General features: G+C 46.7%; 1 long non-coding RNA gene across 6 annotated transcripts; it reads left to right on the forward strand.

Moving 5' to 3' along the window:
- Window positions 1–1,131: 1,131 nt before the first annotated feature.
- Window positions 1,132–25,574, forward strand: LOC148183248 (uncharacterized). Of its 6 annotated transcripts, XR_015773699.1 has the most exons (11): window positions 1,132–1,296; window positions 7,696–7,736; window positions 8,633–8,789; window positions 15,408–15,533; window positions 16,769–16,879; window positions 17,179–17,253; window positions 17,876–17,893; window positions 18,098–18,242; window positions 18,402–18,483; window positions 18,721–18,758; window positions 20,544–25,574. It is a non-coding gene; the product is annotated as an uncharacterized LOC148183248 (long non-coding RNA). The 6 variants fall into 6 exon arrangements; XR_015773698.1 differs by lacking the exon at window positions 17,876–17,893 and having other exon boundaries at window positions 1,133–1,296; window positions 16,788–16,879; XR_015773694.1 differs by lacking the exon at window positions 17,876–17,893 and having other exon boundaries at window positions 1,134–1,296.
- Window positions 25,575–25,906: the final 332 nt, after the last annotated feature.

Consider the following 25,906-nt stretch of genomic DNA (forward strand, 5'->3'; position numbering starts at 1 on the left):
ATTTCCTGGGAATGTGAGGAATTGTCTCCCTTACTGCCGAGGAAACGAGATGGGAGTGATGTCAGAACAGCACTGGAGATCTCTGAGCTGTGATCTGAGTGCTGAGATCTCTGAGCTGTGATCTGAGTGCTGAGATCTCTGAGCTGTGATCTGAGTGCTGAGATCTCTGAGCTGTGATCTGAGTGCTGAGATCTCTGAGCTGTGATCTGAGTGCTGAGATCTCTGAGCTGTGATCTGAGTGCTGAGATCTCTCTGCTGTGGGACTGTCCCAGGACAGGTCCCTGAGAATTCCCTGCTCTGATGGGAGCCAGAGTGGGAGGAAGGTCCTGCCAGAACTGGGCTGTCTTACCCGGAGAGCACAAATGTAGCTGGTGTTCCTGGGCTCTCTACTGCTCAGGAACTTGATTTGTGCCCCCTGAATTCCTCTGTCCCTGGAACCCTCACCCAGCTGGGCACAGGTTGACCAGGAGGCTCTGGAGCAGAAGGTGGGGCTGGATCTCATGTGGAACTTTAGGCTGGGGCAATTCTCTCTTTTGAGGCCCAGGAGAGGAATGGAGCACATTCTGCCCCTTTTCCTCACTGGGTTCCACATGAAAGACCTCTTGTGGTTGGAGAAATGAATTGGCAAAAATATTTGTGGGAAAAATACAGAACATCCCATTCTCAGGAGCGGTTTCTGTCCAAGGTTAAGCTGGGTTTTGCCACCACAATGGTTGAAAGCAGAGAACTTGGTGTCCTTTAAGGTGTCAGATGTTCTCACTGCAGCTCAGGGTGGAACTGCCCCAGGAATGGCATCGTTTCCTCTCTGCAAACAAATGAGGCCACCAGGGCCTGGATTTGGGATTAAATTCCCGAGGGTTTCCCTGGCTGGAATTTCTAACCACGATGCCCAGCTGTGACAAACTTCATTAGGATATAAAGGAAGTGTGAGGGAGAAGGGATGGCTGATCTCTCACTCTCAGCTGTTCATGGAGGAGTTTCCCTGGAATAGCAGAGATCCTGAGGAGCACCATCCCCTCGGGGCAGGGCTCGCTAATCAAGGTGTCATTAATGCTAATGAGGCTTAGGTGAAGGCAGGTGAGCACCAGCCTCTGAAGGAGCTGGAAATGGGGAAAAATGCCCATCCTGTGGGATCCCAAGCACTCCCAGGCGCTGGCCTCATGGGATGCTCCCTCCCAGGGGTGGAGGCAGAGAGAATTTAAGGCTCCCAATTTCCTCCTGCCATTATTTTTTCTGGATTGGGATCTTGTTTGCTCCTTCTCACCAGCCAAGGGCCTTATCCAGCTTCTTCCAAAGGTAATTTTTTAGGTCTTGGGTTATATCAACCAACACAAGTGCAAGGGAGTGAATTTATTTAACCCAAACTGAGCAACAATGTTTAATTTCTGTACCCTCTAAATCCATTTTTATAGCCTGAGGTTTGCCTGTTCTGCCACCCTGCAAGCAGCTCTGTGGTGTGGGTCACTCTCTAGGAGAAGAGGTCCTAAAACTTTCTTCTTTCTTGATGGTGTTTTAACAGTTTGATAAAAATTTATCAGGTGGGAGTTTGGGCTGAAAAATATAGATGTTTCCTAAATGAAAGCTTTTTATAAATGTGCTTAAAAACCTGAACTATACCCAGCTGCTGCCCTTTGGTTAAAGGGAAAGTTTTTCTTGTGCCAATAAAAGTAAATCCTCTTCATTCCTTTCACCTTTACACTCCTTCATTTAGGAACTGAATTTAGCAGCTTGCTGAGTCTGTTGAGTTCCCTTGAAATCGTTATTTTATTGTTCCTTTTCCTGTTGGAGAGTTGGGATTTTTGGGAAGAAAACAGCGGGATTTTGGCCTCCAGTGGCTGAATTTGGTCTGGTGGCTCAGTGAGGTTGTGCAATGCCTGGTTGTTTTGAGGCTGGGTTAAATTTGGTCCCATTTGTCCATGCCCAGCTGCGGACCCTGGAGATGGGGCTGCTCCTCTGCTCCATGGGGAGGGATGGGACCTTCCCTTCCCAGGGCACTGCTGGGATGGGTGTTTTAAATCCAGTATAAACCAGCAAAAGATCCATGTGAAAAAATGAATCCCTGAAAAGGTGATGATCACTTAGAGTTCAGCAATATTCTGATTTTTGCTGTTGTTTTCCTGCTGCATTGATAGCTCAATCCAGTGCAAGCCCCAGCTATTGTTTTTCAGATCAACTTTCAATTTTAATGAGGTGGAATAAACGGCTTTGAATGGGTTATTTAAGGAAAGAAAGAACATGGAAGTGTTCAGCTTTGATTTGAGGGGTCAGGTGAAATACTTCACAAATTAGCAGCACATTTAGCTGTAAGGAGAGCTGATGAGTGAACTTTCCCTGTGTGATGTTATGAGCTGGAGGGGAATTACACCAGCAGCACTTGGCAGAGGAGGCTGGCAGGAGCTGCAGCCTGAGATTCTTGTAGGAGCAGAACAGAAAAGGCAGGTGCAGAAGGAGATTTTGTGAATTAAAAATGAACCTGCTCAGCCTGGGAGATTTCAGCACATCTGGAATAGTTTGGAGCTGCAGCTGAGCGAGGGTAAATGTCTGTGATTCCTTTTGTGGCACTCGGGACAGAAATGAAGGAACTGGAGGTGTGTAAAGTGTTTTTGTTAACTCGAGCAATTTGCCAGAGCAGCCATCAGGGACCTTGTGTGGCTTCTGTGTGAAATCCCAGCACTTGATTGTTTTTCCACATTTACTGCCAAGAAGTTTCTCACAGAACTTTGTTCTCACAATGTTTTTTGCCAGAACAAAAAAAAAACCCAGCTTGGTAGGGAGTCACTCAACGGGGTTCTTTTACCACTTAATGTATTTTATTTGTGTCTAACAGCCCATGGCAGCACCTGTGCTTTGTCCTTGTGGCAGCAAAGGAAGGATTGAATGATTCTGTTCCCTTCCAGCCCTGCCAGAAATGTGAGGTGTGGTGGGCACCTTGCTGCTCTTGCAGCCACCAGGTTTCCCCTGGTTAAGGATGTCCTTCAGCCTCATGAGCTGTAAAATTCATCTAGAAAATTCTCCCTTAGGGAACTGCTGATTTATTTCTGCAGTTTGGGTTTTTTGGTTATTTTTGTTTGCTTGTTTGGCCAGAAATGTTTGAAGTATTGCAGTTGTCCTGCAGGGAGCCCAGAGTCTGGGTTTGCAGTTCACTGGAAATACTGGGGTGAAGAGGAAGCAGGTCTGGGGAAGGCAGGGGGGCTCCAGCACCCCAGTGAGGAGGGTCCCAGTGCTCCGCTCCCCTGGCTGTGGAAGGCTGGGAGAGGGATTTTGGACGTGGATGTTTTTGCTGGCTTCCATCAGAGCTCTGCACTGTTACTACACCAGGAGGAATTGCTTCCCTTTTGTTTGCTGGGACTCAGCAGTTAAATGAAAACAGCCTGTTCGTATTTTCTTAACAAAAACAATTTGAGGCACTTCCCAGAAGTTAGGGATCATGAATAATGAAAGATTTTATTTTTAATTTCCAGAACAAAATAAGGCTATGAAATGGTTGGGCAAAACACTTGAATCCAATTAGGAAACAACTTGGTGAAGAAGAAAACCTTGACACTTATTTTGAGTATTTGATTCCCTACAATATCAATTTAAATGTAAATTGTGCTTTGGAGAAGAATGCTTCCATCAGAGGCTAAAAGCATGTGGTTTATGCTTGGTGTTTTACAACTGGATTATCTCAGACCTGGGTTTACAGTTATTGCCTGTGGGCAGAATTCCACCTTAGCACTTAGAGCACAGGCAGTAATACACTTGTGCATCTGTTTTTCAGCAGATTGCTGATAGAATTGTGTGATTAAATAAGAGATTTTATGATTTCTTTTCCCGTGGTAGATTGCAATCTGTATATTTAGGTTTGATTTTGGCTATAAAATTTGTAGCCTGCGAATAAGTGGGATAAGAAGTTGCAGGTTGAATTGTTACTGGCAGAATTGAAGTGCTGAGATCTCAAATATTTAAAGATGAAAGGTCTCGGGGGGAGCCTTGAACTGTGTTTAGTGCCAGGTGATGAGGTGTGTTCATGGCTGTGTTTTATCATCTCGGGGCTGGGCTCTGTTCAGCTTGACCCTTCCAGAAAATTCAGTGTCCAGTGTTCCTCATGGCAGCTGCCTGAGATCCTCCTCAGGTGCTTTTGGTGCCAGCAACAGCCCTAAAACTGCTCCAGCTCCTGCCTGGAGATCAGAGCAACCCCCAGGAAATCTGGGTTGTGAACAGTGCCAGAATGGCTGCTAGGAGATGCTTTGAATAATCCCAGGAGCACGTGGTGTAGCTGGAGATGGAAGAAATGTCAAATAAAATGACACCGAGGGTTTTTTTAAAGTATTTCAAGTGTTTGAATGTGTTTCAGATGAGCTGTTAGTGCAGGTCTCACACGCCTGGCTGTGCCTGGCTGTTTTGGGTTTGGCTTTCAGCAGCTCCATCCAGACATTAAAGGTAATAAATGCTGCTGTATAGCTACACTTTAAAATCATCTTCTGAAGCAGTGAAAATGTGAAGGCTTAATGGTTCGTATTTCACATTTCTGGTGTGAAATGTGAGCAGGCAATGCCATGGCAGGAGAGGCTGGTGACCTCTGCCACAAGCTGAGGAGCACCAGCCTGGCAATCTCCTCACCATGGATGTGTCCACTGGACTCAGGCATTTTTTTTAGAGAGGAGATTTAGCTCTTCATATTTTCTTAATGAGTGCTCTAAGCCTCGTTTTTCCTTGTATTTTCCTTAAGGAGCCTGTGACTGTTGGATGTGGAGCTGGTTCAGAGCTGTTCTACAACCCAGGAACTGCCTTGCCCTGCCCTGCAAAGGGGGATTTGTCATTTCTTATTTCCAACCTGTGTTTGTTATGCCTTGGATTGATGTGTCAGGGCGTTTCTCCTTCCCCTCAGAAACTTTTCTGTCTTGGCATTTGGCAACTTTGTACTCCAGCCTTGTTGTTCTGCTCTGTTCATATTTTTAAAATGTGAGCTCTACAGGCAGAAAATAAATTCTGAGGTGGAGGGCACCTGTGTGGAACAGCCCAGTGTCAAAGGCAGATAAAATATCTCCCAGTCCCTGACAGCGTTAGATTTTTGTTAATGCCGGTTCCGTATCACTCGGGAGGAGAAACACTTTGCTCCTTGATTTATGGGCCCTGACAGGGAAGTGTCCAGGATGATTAATTACAGCCCTAAATGACAGTGCCCTCATTCACACCTCCCTGGCCTGCATGATTGAAATTAATAAATATATCTGTGTGGCTGTGGAATTTGCCGTTGCCTGTTCAAATATTGATACACTTGACGTGCTGGGAAGGGATTTAGCAGAGGCAAAGCCTCGCAATCGGCACCTTGCTACATTTCAGTTTGTAGGGAGGGAAAGCAGCAGAAGATTCTGGAACTGATTGGAAGGCTATGAAGAATTTTCAGAGAAAATGTTATGGCATTTCTTTGGCAGTTTAAACCCTTGCTTTCTGCAAGCATTTTGATGATTTTTGTCTCTATATTTGTCATTTATTTTTGAGAGTATTGGCTTTGAGAGTCTACAAATTAGCTTGAGGATTGTATTTTCGGGGACTGAGTCTGACACGTTGGGACTGTCACAAAGCTCTGCCTTGCCAAGAGGAGAGCACAGTCACGGGAGCATCCAGAATTATCTGTTCCTTGTCTGAACACCACACAAACCTCCTTTTCCAGCTTTTGTTCGGGTGACTCTGATGAGATTCACGTGTTCCAATGAATGTGAGCAGGTTCTTGGTGCATGAAGGAACAGAATCACACCTGCTGCCTGAGCTGGGGATTTGTAATGACACCCAGGGGCTGTTCCCAGCTGGAAAGAGCTGCAGCCCCACCTCAGGAATGGTGTTGGGCTCCATTTTCCCAGCTCCTCCAGGTTATTCTGGGAGCAGCTCTTGATAGGTGTTCAAAGATTCAAACTCCTGAAAAATTTGCAATTTGCACTTGAAATTTTCACCAGTAACACTGGGGTCAGTCAGATGGGACCTCTGCCAGCCTGGTGATGGCCCCAGGGCTGCAAAGTTTGGGCAGCCTCTTTATCCTGGCGATGGAAAACACGGGAAAGCCGAGTGCTGATCCCACCAAAGCATGGGAGCTGTGCAGTGGAGCCTCCTCAGGGATGTGCCAGGTGCTAAATGCATCCCTTTTAATTCCCTGAACTTGGAGAGTGACATTTGCTTCTTTATCAGCACTGAAACCTTTAGTTTAGATCTCTTAATGCTGCTTTTTTGGGGGCTGTTTCCCTTCAAATTCCATCCATGCATTAGCACAGGAAGCCCAGCACGGACCACCCCGTGTGGCTGGTTTGGACTGCTCTGCACCCAGCTCTGAGTTTTCAGGCTCAAACTGTAAATCCAAGCCTCCAAAGACTAAATGGAAGTTTTCTGTGCTCAGATTGGTTTTTTTTTTCTGCGTGTACCTGATGCCTGTGCTTGTCCAGGTCCTCCTCCCGTGCCCTCGTGGAAAGGCAGCGCTGCCTTTTGGAGCTTGTTTCGACTACAGTATTTCTGTGGAGTTTATTTTCAATTTTAGCTTGAACTCTCTGCCTCAGCCCCCTGTGTGTGGAGATAATTTTGCTGCCCTACCTTGTCAGTTTAATTAATGTTGTGGAGCGTTCAGATAGCGACAAACAGCTGAGAAAAGCCCAAAGGAAATGAAAAATTCTTTCTTCGGAGCGGCGTTTGGACAGTCGGCAGCAGATAAGGCTCAGACACACACTGAAAAATGAGGCAACCCCAAAATATTAAATCCAGGCTCATTTAGGAGGAAGGGCTGAACTCTGTGTGCTCAGGGAGCAGACAGACGTGGGGAAGGGCTGATGAGGTAATTAAACACTTGCAAATGAAGGAGGTGCATGGGGAGGTGGGACTGAGAATGGGAAGACAAAGTTACACCATGTCACTAATTTTGGGAACTATTGAGGGGCTTAAATGAGATGTTCTGGCTGCTTTTGCCCTGAGCTTGTACTAAAATCACTAAAAACACTAAAACTTTTATTAAAAAATAAAAATGAACTACTTAACCTTCAATTAGAAAAAATATTTCCCTGTGAAACTCCATCTATTTTCTTATTTCTGTGTGGCTTCTGATAGGAAAATGTGTTGTGGATTTCAGGGCCAGATGTTCTATAGAAAAAAATACATTGTTGATTCTCAGTTGAACCTTTAAAAAGAAACATAGGCACCAAACCTGGGGGTTTGGATTGGATTTTCTTTTTATTAATATGAAAATATCCCCTGATGTGCCTGAAAACCCACCTGCTTCAGGATGAATTAATTTGGCTGTGATTTTGTGCCGGTGACATCGGGGAAACGTTCAGTGCTCTGAGGCTTCCAGGAGGATTCCAGCAGCTGGGAGGTGATGGGGATGAGTGGCTGCCACATGTGTTAATTCCTGCCTTTTATCGGCTGCTGGGGCTTCCAGAAGCAGCTGACAGCTTCATTTCCATGGCAGGGAGGGGAATGCAGCATGATTAGGTACAGGTCATCTGAGGGTAAAAATGATCATCTGAACTCATCTGAGAAGCCCTTGGTGTGGTAAAATCCACACCCAGAGCAGTCCTTGTCCTTCAGCTGTCTGCTGAAGGGCCCTCCGATGCACAGGGCTCTTCCTGGAGAGGGAAAATTCCTGAAATTCATTGCAAATTCCATTCACATCGTCCCCCAAATGATTTTTAATTTTCTTTGAATGACAAGCAATTATGGCCTTTTTTTTTTCAGGGGCTGCATCGGGAGATAAAATGTCTCTCAAATTCTTTCAGGTATGTCGTTAAACTGTGCTCATAATTGAGGGCTACAGGAATTAGTGCAAAGTCTAATTGTGAGTGAAGAATGAAATGAAAGATTGTGTTAGGCATCAGAGCTATTGTGGAATTGTGCAGGTTTAAATAGCGAGTGGCCCTTTCCCTCGAGAACTGTGACAAACAATCTGGGCTAAACTGTAAACTGTGGAGGAGTGGAGTGATTTACATTTGTCTTATGGGGCCTGGAAAAGACCAAATTTGACTAAAATCTCTTTCTGAGTCTCCTCTTTCTTCTGAGAGCCTTCCTGCTGCTCTCTGCTGTTTGAATTCTGAGCAGAGGCTGGCTCAGCTCTGTTTGTGGGACAGCATAAAGCGATTTGGCAGCCCCAGGATCTCCAGGATTTGGGGCTGGAGGGCCCTGTGGCCATAAAAGATCCCTTTTCTAACAGCAGCAAACACCTCTGAACCTCTGCCGTTCTCACAGCAGCATCCAGATGTGGAGGGTGATCAGTGGCAGGAGCCCCGTGTGCCACAGGAGAAGGAACACTGTTTAGAGAGCAGATCTGAATTGGGTACAAATCCCTATAAATCTGAACCTGTTCAAATGCACCAGAGTGGCAGACAGCGGGGTGGATAATTTAAATACTGGATATATGCATACGAATGGGCTCATTTGCATAGTGTTCCAAGGTAATAAATTGTTACTTCCAGCCTTTGTGCCAGCACATCTCAGGAAAGGAGCAAAACAGCCTCTGGGTTGGCTTGGGGAATGAGGGAATCAAATGGACTTTATTGGAATGATGAGGAAATCAGGTGGGAGGGGCTAACGAAGGAGTTAATTGGGGCTCTGTTCTGTGGTGAAGCTCTTTGGTGAATGGTTGTGGTGCTCACTGAATGAATTTCCATGTCTTTAGGTGCTGTGATCAGTGAGACCTGCTCCAGTGTGATTTGTGAGCTGAGTCAGTGGAGATGTTCTCCTTTGGTGGAAACACAACCGTAAGGAATCTCCTGAGGCAATAATTCCTCCTTTATCCTCAGGTGGGACCAGTCCATCACAGCTCGGATTCCACTGTAAGTTGTGGATCCCTGAGGGATGTGGAGCTGGATCTGTGGTGTGTGCCCATGGCTCCTGCTCCTCACAGAGCTCCCTCTGCCCTGCTGGGGAGGATGAGCTCCCTCCCCAAGAGCTTCACCCTGGCCTGAGCAGAGCACTCTGCTCAACCCTCTGCAGAGCAGTGCAGGGCTCCTGCATTCCCTGCAGCCTGCTCTTCTGGCTTTCCCTGTTCCTGGAATAGCCTGACAGGCTGCACCCAAACCCCCAAACCCTCCTGGCCAGAGGAGTCCCTGAGCAGGGATTGTCCTCCTGTAATTCCTGGGATATTGGGAAATCTGATAAGAGCTGAAGGAAAGCAGGGCTGAGGCACTGCCCTTATCCTGGGCTTGGGAGCTGCTGCTGGGACAAGCAGGAATTGTGGCTGCTGCTGGTTTGAGGGGAGTAGGGGAGGTATTTTCTGTGACCTCTGGTGCAAGAGAGACTGTGCTCCAAGGGAGCCTGGAGAGCAACTCAGAGAGGGGAATTGAGGTTGTATACAAAAGGAATTCCTCCCTGGGAGAGAGGTGAGGATGCCCAGAGGAGCTGGGGCTGGGGATGCTGTTGGTTTATCTTCTTTTCTGCCCCACCTCCATCCCTGTCCTTTTGCTCCAGTCCTTGTGCTGTGGCTCCAAGCCCTCGCTCAGGAGCCTCTGGTGCACTGAGGATCTCCAACATGGACTTTCCTTCCACCTGGAACACGGGCTGGAATGTCTGTGGGATCCAGTGTGGCTGTCCCTGGACCCCTGGCAGTGTCCCAGGCCAGGCTGGACACGGGCTGGAGCAGCCTGGGACACTGGGAGATGTCCCTGCCATGGCTGGGGTGGGCTTTAAGTTCCCTCCCAACCTAAGCCATTTGTGATTCTAAACAGAATTTCTCACTTTCCCTGTCAGTGCTTTCACAAGCTTGACAAACAGCTCAGCACCCTAATTCTTATTTTTACAGTTCACTGCTGTTTCATATTGGCAGTATCCATCTCTCCCCCCCTTTATAGTGAACCTTTCATTGATTTATTGTGATGGTTCTTTAAATCCCTGGTGAAAGAGCAAATAATCTCTTGGCATTTCGCACACCTTTCAATTATAAACAAGTTAAAGAAAGAAAAATCCCTCAGATGTAAAAAAAACCCCAGCAAACAAAACCTGTAGTTATATCTTTAGAAGAGAAAAAGTAATTGAAAAGAAAGGGGAGAGCCTGTAGGATCATAAAGGAGTTGTTTATTCCCCTCTGTGCCTGGTGTGATGTGTCAGTGAAGCTGAACTCGGAGTTTTATGGCTCTCCTCCCCAGATTGTCTGAGACACGTGTCCATAAAACCCTGCTGTGTTACAGCAGCCTGAGGAACAGCACTCCTGTAGTCCTGGGACTATTTAATCCCCTGGTTCCTCTGCACAAACCACCTGGATGGAGGTGGGAATCTGGAGCCAGGCCCTTCCAGGGATGGAACTGAGCCAAGGACTGTAGAACAGGGAATAACCTGAGCTGGAAGGGCCAGGACAGAATCCTGGAAGGAGCAGCTGAGCGAGGTCAATAGCAGGAATATCAGCAATAGCTGCCCATTATTTAGCTCTGAACTGATATGCAAGGAGCTGGCAAACAAATGCAATTATAAATTAATTACAAAGTGCAGCTCAATGCTGCTCACGTTGCTCAAATCAGCTTTGCTGCAGGATGGATGAGGCTCTCGCCCACTGAGACAACATTTGAGCCCTTTTAATTGTCCTTTCAGAAACAGATTTTCTTGTTGTTACCCACCAGTACTCCCATTTTCCTGGGAAATTCCTGAATGCATGGGAGTTCTCCTGGTTCAGTGAGATGTCTGTTGTTAGATCAGCACCTGCTCTCTCTTCAGGGAAATCACAGGGAATTTATCTCTGGTGATTTGGTGTTTTCCTGAAAAATCTGCACATTAGGAAGGAGAAAAGAGCCCTGCCACAACTGGTTTACAGATGTCTCACAAAGTAATTCCTAGAACTTCTTGGTTTTTTTTTCCATCAGGAAATTGCTCTCAAGGAAGTGATCAATGGGGCAAACTGCTCTTGCTGCTTCCATGGGCCTGAGCATCTCCCAGGAATTCTGACTGAAGAGGGCAGTGGGAGGGGGTGTGCTGGGCCTGGGGAAGGAATTAGAGCAGAAATGATGGACAATGGTGGCACTGGGGCCTTGCGGGTGGCACTGGGGCCTTGCGGGTGGCACTGGGGCCTTGCGGGTGGCACTGGGGCCTTGCGGGTGGCACTGGGGCCTTGCGGGTGGAGGTGGCAGGGGGATGTGATGGGAGAGGGAATGCAGGGATGAGCAGTACAGGAGGGATCCATCAGGAATTTCAGAGCTGTCCCCTCACCAGCCCCTCAGTGCTGGATTAACTCCTGCCCTGCCCAGCTCTGGGAGTGGTTTGATGAGAAAAGAGCCCCACACAGGTGCTGAGATGCTGGAGCTGGATTTCATAGCCTGGCCCAAGCTGACATTTAGCAAAGCAATTTAAGAGGATGTAAGTGAGAATGACCCCATCCCTGGAGCTGTGGGCTGGGATCAGAGAACAACCAGCCAGAATCTGTGCCAGCTGAGCTTTTCCTCCTCTGCTGCACAGATATTATCCCATAAACAGCCCGGGGTTGAGCTCTCCTGGGTGTTGGAGGTGCTTTCATTAGGATTGTGGCTGATCATTAGGCTTTGTCACATGCCTGCCCTTCTGCAGAGGTAACACGGATAAATAATTCCTACAAAATTGTGTTTAGATGTTTGATCTCTGCTGTTTCTGACTGCACAGGGTCACTCTGGTACACGTGAGACTCTCCAGCATTTCCTATCTGTAAGCTGGAGTCAAACTGAAATTTAGAAACTTGTGTTGTTGCCTTGGATGAGTTTCTGTCTCCTAAAGAGCAGGTTTTAATCCCAGCCCTGCAGAGACAGGCACAGTTCTGCTGTGTAAATAAATTCGTTGTAAATCCCAAAAGTCCACAAACTTTTGTGGACTGTCTGTCTGGAGAGCCCAAATCCTGGATCACAAATCCCTCCTGTGCCTCAGTTTCCTCTGGCACATTTACCTGTGGCTGGGAGGTGAAGCTCAGCAGGGTTTCCAAATGGTTTGAGACCCATTCACTGAGATAAACGAGTCCCTATAAAAACAGCCCTGGTAAAATGAATCGTGCCTGGGAGGTCCACAAAAATCTTTATAGACACATAAGGTAATTAATTAGAAATAGTCCATTACTGGGCAATTGGTTTAGGATTCAATTTTTAATTTAGTATTAAATTGCTCAGGGACTATTTTCTTTTACATTTTCTTATATCCTTATCTTGCTGCATGATATTTGATACTCTGCCATTGGAGAGCAGTCCAAACCCTCGGATTCCCAGCATGGGATCCCCCAAAGCCCAAACCTTACCAGCAGAGTTTGTCCATAACTGTTATTGGCAGGGCTGGAGTTGACAGAGCAATTTTCAATTCAGCTGTTTTATTTAATATAAAAATACATATCTAAACCAGCAGCAAAACCACAAGCAGAATGATCCAGCATTTCTAAGGAATCCTAACTCCAACAAAAGACTGAAACTTTGGGAGAGGCACACACAGCTGTGGGGATGTGTAGACAAATTCTTCTCTTTGCCATTGGGAACTAGTTGCTGATTATTTGGGGTTGTTGCCATTTCTGTCCTGTTGTTCCATGATTAGTTAACTGACTGAAATTGCCTGCTCTGTCTTCATCTCTTCATAATTTTAAGTGCTTGGATGTAGCTGATTCCAGCCCTTTTTATCAAGGTTTTTACTTCAGTTCTTGAGGAAGACTAAACCCCAGACACTGCTTTGAACCAGCAACTTCATCTTAAATTGCACTTCTAGGTGGGGATAGAAATAACAGGAGCAATCCACCAAAGAGGCAAATCCAAAATTCAGTGTTATTTCTGTACCCTGGACTTTGTGCATAATGTAATTTAGAGTGTAGCTCATTTCCACTGTAGAACACACATGGGAGCTGCTCAACACTTGATTGGGTTTTGAGATCAACTGGAAGAGTCAAATGGAAAAAAATGTTGTGTTTTGGGTCAGGAGAGTGGCAGGGTGCCATCGACTGTGCTGCTGAAGGATCCAGAACTTTGGCATTAATAATACACAACAGGGAGCTCTAGGAATAAATCCCTTTCTGCTGCTCAGCTCAGTGGCTGTCAGCCTGAGCAGGTTAGCTGTGTCAAGGTGTTCTGCAGTGGGCTGGAAACGATTGCTGGAGTGCAGTCCCTTTACTGGGAGCACTGGGCAGGGCTGGGCTCCTTGGAGGAGAGCTGGAAGCACAGGACACATTTCCCTGCTGCCCCCCAGATGAGTACAGACTGCAGAGGAGCCCATTTCTGTACTAGAGCCAATCCAGGATCCTGGCAGATTGGGCAATAATAGCACAGAGTGCTCGTTCCTTGTTCTGCTTCACGCTCACCTGAACAATGGAGATGGGCTGAATTTACACTCTTTGCTGGAATATTGACACAAGCTGCTAAAACCTTTTCTTTGTGCTTTATTAAAGGAGTGCAGCCTGTTTGGGGAGGGGTTTGTGAGAAGGGATCTCCTAATGAACCCCTTCTGAAGTGATAATCAATCATTGCTGGGGGAGCGGCCGGCAGCGCTGTGGGGATGGAGCTGCAGCTTCTCCCAGGCACAAACAAATTGCCAGCAGAGCCCTTCAGGAGCCTGGGCTGTGCTTGGCAGGTCCCCACAGACAGGATCGGCTCTGCTGCTGGGGCACTGTGGGCATGGGGGGCTCCCTGAGGCTCCAGGGGTGCTGGAAGGATGGATGATGTTTCTCATGGAAGTTGGGAGGTGCTCACCAAGGCTCCAGGAGGTGCTGGAAGGATGTTCCATGTTCCTCATGGAAGTGGTGAGGTGCCCATGGCAGTCACAGCGAGGGTTGTCCTGTGCCGTGGTTTGGTGTGGCAGTGTCACCTGTGGGAGCTGAGAGAGAAGAGGAAGAAATTTCCACCTCCTACCACTTCCAGCTCGGCCTCAACCCTTCCAAAGCTGCATCCACGTGGATTCAGGAATTGTGGCGCTTTGGACAGCGAAGAATCCCCCCCAGGCCTCCCCTGTGCTGTGAGGCTCAGCAGGGGCTGGGCCTGCACATCAACCACTGAGGCTCATCCCTTGACATGGGATGATCACAAACATTTGGCAAACCCTTGCTCCAGTGGGATTCTCCACCATCTGGATGAGGCTGCTGATGTAAATTGCCCTTAAACAAACTCTGATCTGGGGGCTGGCAGCTCCCGTGGCAGCTGGAACAGAACCTGATCTCCAGCCCTTCGGTGTTCCTGTGTCTGGGATTCCCAGATTCTGATGCTGGGAAACCCTCCCGTTGTTCCCTGGTCCGGGGAAAGCCCAGCAGCTGCCACAGCCAGGATCCCAGCTCTGCTTTTTGTTCTGGACATGTGTTTACTGTGTTCTAAACTGGTTTAGAACCTGAGATTTATTTTTTTTAATTGAAATGCCATTATTTTCTTCTTGTTTTAGCTCTTGTTTGTGAGCTGCAGCAATTCCAGGGAGGAATGTTTTATCAGCCAGGAGATTTCCATGGGGGTGCAGCAGCTGTTGGGATATGGGCTCCAAGGCCACCCCAATAACGTGGTTTGGTTTGTTCCTCTCCTGAGTCCTTGTTGTGTCCCCGGGGCTTTCCCTCCTCCTCTGAGCCCTCTGTGCCCTGCTCACCTCCCCAAATCCAGGACACACCTTTTCCCATGCTCCTTATCTCAGATTAAATTCCCGTTATTATTTAATTACCTTTCTACTGGTCAGACCCGTTTTTTGTAGGATTTGGAGGGTTCAGAGCGGGTCAGTGCCACAGGTGGGTGGGAAATGTGGGCTGAAATGTCAAACATCCTTAAAAACATAACCTTTGAACTCCCAGTGCTAAAGAATTCCTGCCACAGTGTTCTGTACAACCTGCTGATGCCAGGGGCACCGAGAGGCCCCTCTGCAAGGGTTAGTCAGGGTAGAGCCAAAGTCCATGAAAACATTTTGGAAAGAGCTGCAAAACACAACAATCTGATTTCTGAATCAGCGGAAATGGAAGCGATAGGCCGTATTTTCCCTGAGAAATATCATAACTGTCAGGGAACAGAATTGTCTTTTGATTGTAGCAATATGCATTGAAAAATCACTGCTAGGGAAGTTAATCTCCTCAAGGCTATGAAATATTCTTTTGGCTGAGGATGCACTTGTAAAAGTTGTGCTTTTGTTGGGTTTTTTTTTTCCCCCACATGTAAATTATTGAAGAGTGAAATGAAATGCCAGAGATCCAGGTGTCCTGGTGAGGTGCTCCTCCAGGAGAGGGGGCAGGCTGGGCAGGACCCCTCTGCTGCTCCCTGCAAATCCTTGGATCTGGGAGCTTGTTTGCATCCTGTTCTCTCCACTCTGGAGCATCAGGAGAGCAGAACAGGAGGTGCCTGGTGTTGGACAGACTGACCTGTGTGGCTTCTCCTGCAGGACTCCTCTGGACAGCTTTAAAAGCACTTGTGGCAGTGCTGGGGGCGCCTGGAACTGATGGTCTTGCTGGGGAGCTGTTTTTAATAGAAATGACTTATTTATACACTTGGTTTGATTCTCACTCTGTATTTTAGGAGACTGTTACCCCTGAGCTGCCTCTTAACCAGCTGAACTCTGAGAAATGCGTGTTCCCCTGGCCTGGGAGGGCTCTTCCAGCCTCAGTGATTATCCAGTGACCAGGAGCGATCCCCCTCAGGATGGTGGGTGCAGTCCTGCAGCATTTTGTTTAACTGGGTTAGTATTTTGGAGGCCAAGGCAGATCCCAGGATGTCCCAGCCCACAGGAGAGGCAGAGCCATGGGATTTGTCCCCTCCCAGCCCTGCTGCCACCTCCCCCTGGCCTGGGGAAAGGCTCCAATATTCCATTGTGGGCATCACTGGCCGAGTCAGAACTGACTGGTTGATATTCAACATGGAAATTGGATTTCCAAGTACCTTCAGGAGAGCTCCAAGGAGGCAGCTGGGCTGATGGGGAGATTATTCTGTGATATCAGTGCATGATGGAGCTAATGAATTAGATCCAACCACCTACGGTGAAATCTGTTTGCTGTGTACAAAAATGAACAGGAAAATGAGGTTTTTATTAAAAATATCATAACTGTTTTTTTCCTTCAGCCAGAATATGTACTACATCAATATATCACCCATACAGTTGTGAAGGTAATGCTGTTACACCACAGACATTTCATCTAAATAACAAAGTTAATATTGAAATATTATTTTTACCAATGACAGGGTGTTTTTTAACAGCCCATTGACATCAAATCATGTAAACAATATCCACTCCAGCTCCATTTTTCACCTCTTCAGGCAGGTGGGGACGTGTCAGCCTTCCCTTCAGGCACCATCTCTCCAGACAGGGATGGGCCACCAGGTGCCCTCTCCTGCATCCCCCTTTGCTGGGTGTCAGGAATGCAGGGGGATCCTGGCAGTGGGGTTAAACCTCTGGCTGGGCTTCAGAAATGGGAAATTAAATATTTTACAGCAACTGAGGCCTTTGTGTGTTGCTGGTGGGGCAGGAGCTGGGCTGGATGCAGGGCAGCTGAAATGTTGAAGTGGAATCCACACATCTGGCTGAAGCTGGGGAAGGCAAACAGGGTTGGCTGGGATGAGATTTGTCCCGTAGCCATCCACAATTAAATTCCCATTCCTGAAATACCCCCTGGAATGAAGGCAGTGATGGTGGGAGCACACCCAGCAACCCCAAAGGTATTCCAGGTGTTGACATCAGAGCTTGAGCTCTACCAGGAATGTTTCCTTTGGAATCAGCAGTGTTGGAGGAATTGAAGGCTGAGAGAGCAAGGCAAGCAATGGAATTAATTTTTTTATAAGAGGGAATGCAGGGTGCAAAAATCCTTCTGTTAATGGCATCTCAGCAAAATTTCATTTGCTTATAGTATATTTTACTGGAATAATCAATTCCTGCTTTTTACCAGGTGTGTTTATTTTCCTCAGTCTCAGTGAGAGAACAGTGACCCAAAACATCTGGATGTAAACAATTGTTTTCCTAAACAGTTCTCCTGTGAGCCTTTACTGTGTGATCAGAGGTATTTATGTTGTATTTTATAAATAAACAGCTGTGTGGGACACTTGGTTTCTGTGTTTGGTTGTGACATGAGGAGAAAAGGAATTGTTTTGCTGTCAAGGACTTATTTCCTGGGCAGATTTTACATTAACATGACAATACCAACAAACATTGTCAGCTCACAATTGGCTCTTTCTGGCAATTTTTCCTGGGGGATATTAGTGGAGATTTGGGTGCTTGTCCCAAAATGTGCTGGGGAGCTTATTTTTAATAGAAATAACTTATTTATATGCTTACTTTGTTTATCACTCTGTATTGTAGGAGACTGTTCCCCTTGAGTTGCATTTTATTCAGCTGAACTCTGAGGAAATTCCTGTTCCCCTGGGCTCCAGCCAGGTGAGAATTCTCCTGTCTCAGGGTTATTCCCTCAGGAACATCTCCTGACAGCTTTTCCAGGTCTCCCTCTTGGTGGTGTTGTACAGAGGTGACAAATGGGCTTTGCTGGAGGCTGGACCAGGGCTGGGGCCAAAGCTCAGCGTGGCCTCCAGCAGGACATGTCCCCCTGAGACGGTGTCCTCTCCTCCTCCTCATCACTGCCCAGCACAAGGTGTGGATGGAAAGAGCCTTCAGAAGGTTTTTTAGTCCCCTCAGCAGTGCAGTTTGTTTCCTGGGATGCTCGGTTGCTGTGCAGCAGCAACCCAAGTCTTCCTCCCTAATTAACCTGGGCTGCAGGAGATTTGCCTTTCTCTCTCCCCTGGCAGGTTCTGAGACCCCAGCTCCTCTCTGCCAGGAAAAGGTGTGCAGGAGGGGGTGCAAAATAGCCAGACAAGCCTCACACTTATTAAAATTCCAGGGGAGGCTTGGTGGAACAAGCTTTTGATCAGATACAATCTATTCTCGAGCTCAGTCTAATATCCCTGGATGGCAGTTTTTCCTTACGTCTCTTTGGGTTCCCCCCCCGCCCCCCTCTTATTTTATCAGGCAGTTTTCTCATAAACTTTCTCCTTTCTCCCTGCAGGATCTTAAACATGGAGAGGTTTGTTTTGGTTTTTTTTTTATAGTGATGATCTTAGATAGGGAGCTGGGGGAGCAGCTGTGCCAGAGGAAGAATTTTAACCCATCCTGGAGCTCAGCCTGCAGCAGCTCTGTCCCTGCTGCCTCCCATGGATGCCCTGCCTGCAAATCCTGGAGATGCAAAACCTTTCCACCTCCCAGAGGTCTCCAAACCTTTGCTTTGCAGCTTTACCACAACCAGTTGAAGTTCACAGTCTCCAAAGCAGGATGTGATTTTTGCCCAGTGTGTGAAGTTTATCCAACATCCCTGCCTGGTGTTCCATCCAGCTGCTCCTCCTGACCCAAAGGTGCTGCTGCATCCAGAGGCACAGGTTGGTGGGAACATGGACAAGGCAAGTGTGTGGCTGCCATGGAAACAGCCTGAAATTGGGAAATCAATTAAAGCTGAAAAAAAAGTGCTATCACTTCAGCAGACTAAATGCTTTTCTGTATCTTTTCAGTCTCTGTAGCTTCTCCATTTTGACTTGCAGGTAATTGAAGTTTTAATTTGTTACTGTGTATCAGGTTAATGAAAGCAGCTGTAAATGAACTGGATTCCCTGGTGTCCCCACGGTGAGTTGTGCAGCAGTGGAGAGCTCCAGCTGCTTTGGGAGGAGCTGCACAATCCCCTTCCTGTCTGCCTGAATTCCTGGAAAATTCCTTGAGGGCTGACTTTGGAAATGAACCTGGGAAAAATGCTCATTATCAAGCAGGGAAAGGGGCATCCAGGACCTGTAAATGGCTCAGTCAGGCTGCAGAACAGTTTGGGATTTGAAAAAAAGGGGAATTTTCTATTTCTTCTGATTTCAGGGAAGGAAGAATGTGCTGAGCAATGGCAATAATTGGCTGTAAGCAGGCAGTGTTTGCTTTATGAACTGTCTGGGTGTGACCCACAGGGAGTCCAGGCTGGGATTACTCTGGAGCAACTCCCTGGTTATCCTTTTTTCAGGTTAATAAACCCACTGGCAGATATTCCTGTTTCAAAGAGCAGTTTTAAATTCCTCCAGGAGCTTGAATAGCTACAAGCCCTGCAGGTACTGGAGGGCATGTCCAGGTGTAATTGTGGCATTCAAATCTTAGCCAGAAGTTGCTGCTTCTTGGCTTCTTTATTTGGAATTCAGAGTGGGATTTTCACCTGCCCAGGGAGATCAAGTTCCACTGAAAATCGATGGAACTTTTACACTTCTAATGACTGAAACACCCTCAGAAATCCCATCCTTAGGGCTCTAAATGACTCTCCCATTTTCAGAAGTACTTGGTGGCTGTCACTGGGTTTTCCAGCTCCTCACTTTTACCTGGGCCTTTCTAACTCTGCTCCCTTAAAGGTGAGGAGGGTTCTGGGAGCTTAGGGCACGCCTTTAGGGGGATTAAATTATGTTTTTAAAACACTTGATAAAAACCTAGAGCATAGAGATGAAGCTTTGTATTATTCCCTCATCCCTCTTTGTCAAGGCCTCAATTTCCTGTTTGATTTCCAGGATCTAAATAAATCAGCATGTTTGCCTGCCTTGCCCAATGTCTAATTAAATATGGAGATTGCAGATATGCTTGAACTGAACAATGAATACTTGATATATTTTCATTGACATCTGGAGTTATAATGAAATTATTTATTACTTCCAAATTAGAAGCATTAGAAGAAGTCACAGTGCAAGTGCTGGCTACCAGCTGCTTGTGTTTGCATCTCATTTTTTTATGCCATCACCTTCCCTCTTTGGTCAGGACCTGCTCTGAGAAGATGATGCTGCCCTTGTGAGACTTTTCTTTCTTGACCAAACCTTTTTCAGAGAGAGCAATGCCTCAGGGGGTGGCTGAGCTTTCGTCTCTCACATTTCTGGTTCCAGTAGCTGAACTCAATCTGAGGCTTGAAATGCCACACTACAAATAACATTTGGGGCTGCTACAGCTCTTCTCTTGCCTAAGTTTTAACTTTGGCTGAGTTCCACAAAGTTAATTTAACATCAGTATCTAGTTTGATATTTTTTTCAGGAATATTTTTCAAGTGTTCCAAAAGTTTAGGAAGTGTGGATATGCCATAAGTGAAGTTCTTGCTGAGGTGATTATGGTGACATGATAAACTTGGTCATAAATCCTAATTTATCCTCATGGCAATGAGATCACCAGGACAGAGGGTTGGCACCAGGGGCTCTTTAAGGTCCCTTCCATCCCAAGCCTTTCTGAGGTTCTGAATCCAAACACTGGTGGGAAAAGTGTTATTTGCAATATTTACTGGATAGTTGACAAATGAGATTAAGAAAAAGACCTTTTTAATTTAGTTAAAATCCATATAAAGGGTGGAATTTATTAGTGAGAAACAACCCTTGTCATCTTTGCTTTGGGTTTCCCCATGATCTGGCATAAAAATAAAGTGTTATGTAAATGTTTATACCTTGGTGGATCTCGTTAAGCCATTTAAAGTTAAGTAATGTTTGCCTGTTTCAAAACTTCAATTAGCATTTAACAAGAAAGCAACAGTCTAGCCAATTAGAGATTTTAGCAATAACACACACTCACTTCCATTTTCTAGCAATTAATTGATAAGTAGTTTACTGTGGGCTAATAATTAAAAGAGAAAACATTCTGAGCAAATTGAAAGCATTAATGCAAATGAGTTCTGCATTTCTTCTTTTCAGACTGGCTGACCACGGTATCTAATCTGCTGTGAACAGAGGAGGGCTGAATTATCCCAAATATCCACTCGGGCTGGCTCACCAGCCCTTAAAGAGACATCGGGAGCTTTGGGGGAGCTTTTGCTCTGCTGAGGGAGCGGAGCTGGGAATGTGGTGTGGAGGGATGGAATGGCAGTGGGCTCCTCTCCTTGTGCTTGGGATCAGAGCAGGGGGAAGAAATCGTGGTGCTGCACTCACCTGGGTCATTCCCAAGGGGAAAATCCCAGCTGTGCCTGAATCCAGGCGGTCGCGGTTCTGAGCAGCAGAGCGGGAATGTGGCAGTGTGGGATGGGCTGGGCTCTGGGAATGGGAATGGGCTCCTCCTTGTGCTTGGGGCCAGAGCAGGGCCCTGGTGCTGCTGGGGCTCTGCACCCACCTGTCTCACCTGGGTCATTCCCAAGGGAAATCTCCCCTGGGCCTGAATCCAAGCGGTCACAGCTCCGATGAGCTGGCCCGGCTCTCGCTGCTGCGACCACGGCAAGAGCAATGGAATGTTTAACAAAGAAGGATCTGAGTTGGCAAAATCACTTGGTGCATTCTGGCTGTGGAAATTGAAGGCATTTTTCTCCGGAGCGTGGCGGTGATCACTGGGAATAGCTCCTTACAAACAGGAAATATCCCCGGCTCCCGCACTTGAGGTGCAGCAATCTCACTGGATGGAGCAAAAGGTCTCATTTTGTCTCAGAGTTCACTCATTTATGAGCTCTTCCTCATCTGGATGGGCAGCGAGGTGAAATTGCCTGAGCTCTATTAAGCTTTAAACACGAGCCATCCATCCCAGTAAAACACTCCTCAAGAGCTTGTGCTTCTCAGTTCTGCTCCTGCCCGTTCCCAGTCTGCCACGTCCGCGTGCAGGGAATAAACCCAGACCATTTCCATTGCTTTTCCAGCATGACGGAGCTGTAAAACTGGGAGGTGGTACCAGCAGAACCCTCCCCCCTGCGAGACTCCTGTTTGTTTGCCTTCTCAAAATTAGGAGCTGCTGGTTTTCCAGTGGGAACTCAATCTATGGGACCTCCTGGCAGTACCTGAAATAATTTACATTGGGAAAGACCTTTAATTGGAACAAGAATTGCCCAAAATACTGCTTTGTGTTTGAATTTTAATGTACTGTGTTCAATATATTGTGTTTTCCCTCACTAGACTACTGGAGAGATGATGGAGAATTGAGAATGTCAGCTCTGTGAAATTCCAGGTTCAAGACCTGAAATTGGATCCTTCTGCTTTCCCTGGGAACAGGGCCTTGGCAGAGGAGCTGAGGAGCAGCCCTGGATGTGCCCATGGCCTCCTGTGAGTGACCAGCTCCTGGTTCCCCCTCCCCTGGGGCTGGGCTCCCTTTTCCTGGCTGTTTTATTCCCAGGGAATCCAGCTTTTCTCTCACTTGCTGTAAATACAATTTCTCCAAAGGCTGCTGTAGCCATTCCCAGACAAGCTGAGGGATGACCTGTCCCTTCCCAGTTATTTAATAACCAGCATTTACTGGGATCCCCAGTAACAGTCTCTGTCCCTCCCTGAAATGCTTTCTGAGCTGAACACCAGATAATATTGGAACTAACTTGGACATTTTGGGATATTTCGTGTCAAAGAAATATGGTAGAATTACACAATAAGTATTGGTTCCCATTTATCACTGCTTCATAATACTTTTTTATTAAACTTTATTTAATCCTTGCTTTCCAGCTCATTCCATTGTCTCTGGCTGTGGCAGACTTTGGTGATTTATTATGTCCTGTTAATAGATATACATTTGGAGTTCCAGAGAGGAGAGCCATATTAGTTCCTTCAATCTTTTCCAGTGCCCAGAGAGGATTACTTTGGGAAACACTTGCCTGAAAACCCTTCCTGAAGCTCATTTCCAGCTGGAAGTAACTCCAGTGGTGGGTTCAAAGCAACCTGAGCCAGGGTTTGAAGAAAAGATTTCTGTTTAGGAGTCTGGATAAGTGGAGATTTTAGAATAATTTGTTTTTTCTTCCTCCAGAATGTCATGTCCCATAGGATCTGGGGTTATGGGGTTGTTTTACGTGGAAATAAGGGCAAAGCAAACCTCATCATTACAGTTTTCCCCTCCTTCCCAGCAGCTGTTGGGAACACAAATATTATCCTGCTGTATATGCACAGCTATAATTTGAAATTATAAATAGTGCCTAATTTTACTGGTATTTACTCCACAGACATAAATAGAGCTCAAATGAACTGGAAAATAAAAATAAAAGAACGCTTCTATCTTGTGGAGATGTCAGTGCTAGCTTGAATTTATTTTGATCTGATTAAGTATCGCATATAATTTTTCATCACACTGTATATTTAACAAAATCAGTCTGTGATTTAATATTTAGAAGAAAAACAGTGACAAATATAAATGCTATTTATTAAGCAGCAAATAAGCATGGCCAGTAACCAAAAGGGTTGATTTTCATAGTAAGTGAATGTCAAAGTAATATAAATAGTATGGATATATCAGGTAAAAATGGATTTATTTTTTTTTATGGGCAGACTGAAAATTCCTAAATTTGGCAAAACAATTATTAGCCATAATGCTTAGGAAATAATTTATTCAAGAAGTAGACGTCCTTATTTGGGAGTTTTGTGATATTTTTTGCTTTTATTCCTTTGTTATTTATGACTTATTCAGATGTCCCTTCAGAGCTGTCCCCTCTGTGGAGTGAAAGGCTGCTGTGCCATTGCCATGTGCAGTGGGGAACCCCTCCAAAAATCACCGGTGTTGGATTCACTTATTGATGTCAAAGCCCCTGGATGCTTTTTTCTCTTTTATTTTAAACATGCTCGTTTCTCCTGGAAGCATAACTGAGATTAGTGATTGTCATCACCCAGAGTGCAGCGTTTTCAAACCCAAAACACGTCCTCCAAATCATTTCAGGGAGCAACTGAGACAATTTGTTAATGAGCTGATGTCTGGAGTGGCTCCTCATATCGAGTAGCACCCTAGAGCATGGAAATTTTCTTTATTCCTGGCTGTTAATAAGTTATTATTCCCCCATTATCATCACTATTATTTATTAATGGCTGTTCCAGTGCTTTGGTCATGCTCATCATCCCCCTTCCAGCAGCAATTCTGGGATGTTGCTGCTGTCCCACTTTCCCTCCATGCCTGCGTGATTCTCCTGCAAAGACACCCAGAGGTTACTCTGCTGCAATCCAGGGAAAATCCTGACTTTGGTCCTGGAAACTTCTGGGGAGAGGACTTTCCTGGTCTGAGCCACAGCTGGGAAGTTGGAGCTGCTCCTTAAATCCCAAAGAACTGCTGAAAGCTTGGAATCATCCAGAACGATGTTGGAGCTCCTGGAGCTGTCCATGGTCCTGCTGGGAAGAAATGGCACTGGGCTCTTCCAGGCTCCTGGAGAGAGGGGGACACTGAAATGTAGAGGGGATGAAGGTCTTTTTTTCTTTTCTGTTTTTTATCTCTCAGGAGATGTTTGATCGGCTCCTGCCCCTCTCTGTGTGTTGGTTAAGGTGTGTCCTGCTCCAGGTTTTAGGAAGGCAGCACTTGGAGCTGAAAGGCTGAAGGAGCTTTGCTCCAGCCCCAGGGCTCAGGGTGCTGCCTGTGGCTCAGACGAGGGGGAATTGCTGCACTGGCATCACCTTCCTTGGTGTCTCCAGGATTTCTCCTCTCCTTCCAGCAGAGTGCATTGCAGCAGTGCTGTTCAGCTCTCCTCGCCCTGCTCTCCTTGTTTTGCTCAGTGCGCCCTTGTTGGTTTTATTTTTTTATTTTCATTTATTCACTTTAAATTTTCGGCGGATTGCTTTCAGGAAAATGTTCACCAAACACATAAAGAGTGGTGGGCCTGTCCTGCCCACAAGATGTGCAAAGCCCCAGCTGAGATGTGATGAGCAGGAGCTGCTGCTGCCTCAGCCGGAGCCTCCTGCACTCCACCTGTGGGAGTCGTTTCTCACAGTGGCTGTGCCCAGCTGAGCACAGGGAGGGGGGAGAAGGGGGCAGGATGTGGGGGCTGCTCCCAGAGCTCCTCTGCTTCCAGCAGAGTGCTGATGGACAAATCAAAGTGTCCCAAACGTGGTGAGTTCCTGTTTACATTTATGACAATTCCCCACTCTGTTTTCTGTGGGAAATTCACTCGGTAACTCAAAGCATTTGGTGAAACTCAAGTTTCCACATGAACAGAGCTCCAGGGGGGGCTATGCCCTCCTGCCCAGCCTTGGATGTCATCACTCTGCCTTTCCAACCAGAAATATTCGTTTAAATAGTTTGATTTGTCTCTGCTGACTCACAGCTTAATGGGATTTTAAATCTGTTTGTCTCAGTGCCTCGTTCCAGTCTCTGGGTGTTCCCTGGGACAAACTCCAGCATCTCCCAGGACATCCAACCCAAAGGGCAGGTCAAGGTGCAGGGGCATGGAAGAATCCAGCCGAGGATCACAGAGAGGAGCAAGGGCACAGATGGGAGGAGAGGAGCGGGGATGGTTCATGCTCTGCAGGAACCTTTACAAGGCAGGAGATCTTCTCCCAGTTTTTTTCCACTTGACTGCACTGTTTTTTTTTATGGAGGGGAAAAAACCCAAGTACTTTTTTATGTACTGTGTTATTTTTTTAATAGCTCAACATTTGCTGGATCTTTGCAGTGTTCAAGGCCTCATGAATTTTTAAAAAAACCCAACTGACAACACAAACAGAATATGTTTGTACCCTGGGGGACCTTTCCTGCCTTTTCTCACTGTTCTGTGAGCTCCTTGAGGTCATGACTCCTCCTGCAAGGCTGGAGCGCTCCCTAGAAATCCCTGGCACTTGTCCTTGGAGCTGTCACAGGAGCGTGGCACCTCTGGCTCTGGCCCTGCTGATGTAAAAACTCAACGTGGAGTACTCAGGACTTGCCAGCAAAGCTGGGCTTTATTGGGGGCCACTGAGGGACACCCCAAGGCACTGCCAAGTGAACAGCAGCAAGGATTGTTCTTCCCATTTACCAACCCTGGTTCCAGTAACAATTTTGATTGTTTCCTACAAGGAAACTTGGCTTCAAAGGAGTTGCTGATCTGCTCAAAGTATTTCATGTTATGTGAGGCCCTGGCACAGAATTCCCAGAGCAGCTGGGGCTGCCCCTGGATCCCTGGCAGTGCCCAAGGCCAGGCTGGACATTGGGGCTGGAGCTCCTGGGACAGTGGGAGGTGTCCCTGCCATGGCTGGGGGACACTGGGGGGGCTCTGAGCTTCTGACAATTCAAAGTTCTCCAAGGTTATAGCTGCACCAGGCAGCTCCAAGGCCTCTCCTTTCCCTGAAACAGCTCCCAATATTTCTGCCTTATATTAGCATTCTTTAGTGGAGAACATTTTCTCTTTTCAGCAGTCTTTCTGATGTGT

This window comes from Pseudopodoces humilis, chromosome 13, assembly GCF_049639895.1.
Source record: "Pseudopodoces humilis isolate 2021_Gansu_Grassland_sample_001 chromosome 13, ASM4963989v1, whole genome shotgun sequence".
NCBI lineage: Eukaryota > Metazoa > Chordata > Aves > Passeriformes > Paridae > Pseudopodoces > Pseudopodoces humilis.